Below are 2,053 nucleotides of genomic sequence, written 5' to 3'. Positions count from 1 at the left end.
ATTGAGGGATTAATTGGGTTGAGGCCCAATATCCGTCTGCTGCCTTAATACTTAACATATAAATATATGTACATAGATCTATTTCCTTATCATTATATATAAATATTTTACTTATGTATGTGCCTATATTTAGACCTCTATAAATGTCCTTTGCCTCCTACTTCTTTGGTCTATTTCCTTTTCTTTCCTCTTGTCCCACTATCATGTTCGGGATGTTCCGGCTTCATTCCAGTTTCAGTAATTCCTCTAGATTACAATGCCCTTGATTAAGCCCCACCAAGTATCCTATACCCTTCTCTCATCGATTTTAGTTCACTTGTTTTTCCCTTGTCCCTGGGTTGGTTGACACCCCCCTTCCTTTCTCCGACCTCCCCATCTCCCATGTCCCCCCAGAACCGTTGGTCTCGTTGTTTACTCCTCTGAATTGTTTATCCCACCTATCTTATCTAGATAGACATGCAGCGACAATAACAAGGGCAAAAACAAGTCAAAGCCAAACAAAACAACAAAGGAAGACAAAACAATCAAACGAACAAAAACCCAACAAAATAACAACAACAAAAAGAAAGCCAATGACAAAAAAGGAAAAGCCTATAAATAGTTTCAGGTCTGTTTTTTGACCATTAAGAGTGTTTTACTGTTGAGTTTGATGGGGTGTCAGGCCCTGGCTCCAAAGCCTATTGTTGGTATCCCCTGAGAACTTCATTGCTTCGCTTCCCTTGCTGCTCTGTTGCATGCCCTTATTGTCCCAGTGTGATGGGGTCAGATTGGGCACAATTCCCACCCTGTGTCTCCAATGTTGTCCCCTGTAGTGCTATGGGTCAGTGAGGGACTTCGTGTCTCATGGTGGGGCTGGCCCTATGGTCCTCTCTGTGCATTGGCTGCTCTGAGCAGGAATATTGTACTCGAGGCTTGGTGGCCAGGATGTGTTCCACTCTCTCTCCTTCCCTCTTCGTTTGCTCCTGTGTGCTCTGATCAGATGCACCCCTCTCCCCACATTCTAACTTCAGTGCTGTCCTCTGAAGTGCATTCTTCTGGGACTGGGGGAGGGGGGTGTGTCCACGTAGTTGGGATTGGGGCTGGCCCCACAGACCTCTCTGTTGGTTCCCTGCGACGTGCTTGTATGTTTTATTCACATTTGGGGCACACTGGGTTGAAGCCTGGTCTCCCTCCCTCTCCTGTGGAGATAGAAACAGATATTTCTTTGTCTACAAACACTTTAGAACCTCAACCATTACCTAGTGAGTTACACTGTTTGATGGTTTCCTGGGACAGAGGAACGCCTAGTGGTTTGTCAGCCCTGTGTCAGTGTTTGCTGACTCCTTAAGTTAGTAACACACAGACTCAGCAAGTTGTAACAGTGTGAAGATTTTGGCAAAGGGCTTGTTCTCCCCTCCCCCTTTATTTCTCCATTTCTATGAAACAATTCTAGGGTGAGGTTGGCCCCAGGAATTATTCCTCTGACTCATATTCCCTTTGCTCTTTTCACACACTCGGAATACAACAGCTCTGAGTACCTTATAGCCTTGGGCAGAGAGAGGTCAGAGTTGGGGCAAATCCTTACTGGGCCCACCCCCTCGCAAAGCTGAGACAAACAGGGGGGTGCCTCTCCCAAGCCAAATTCTTTCATCACCCAAAAGCTATTTGGGGACACCTTTGTACACACCTCATGAAGAAGTCTCAAACTGGTTCTAGCTGTCAGTGGTGGGAATAGGCCTACTTAAAACCCAGATAGAAAGCTGATAGAGGATTAAGCAAAATGGGACAGAGTTTTTTGGCATCTTGCCTTCTTGTTAGGATGAAGATTAAGGGGCAACTCTGCATCTTCAAAGATTTAGGATAACCTGGGGACCCAGATCTTGTCTCAGAGAAACACTTGGAATGTTTAGGGGGTATTTATTCCATTATCTTTGATCATTGATTCAACAAACTTTAATCTGTTGGCATTAGGAATATAAAGGTATATTTTTTAATCATTTTATTAGGGGCTCATACAACTCTTATCACAATCCATACATACATCAATTGTGTAAAGCACATTTGTACATTCATT

The sequence above is a fragment of the Echinops telfairi genome, unplaced genomic scaffold (genome assembly GCF_000313985.2).
Source record: "Echinops telfairi isolate 266 unplaced genomic scaffold, ASM31398v2 ScPeMD7_7465;HRSCAF=8503, whole genome shotgun sequence".
Classification (NCBI taxonomy): Eukaryota; Metazoa; Chordata; class Mammalia; order Afrosoricida; family Tenrecidae; genus Echinops; species Echinops telfairi.
This window is presented reverse-complemented; position numbering follows the sequence as displayed.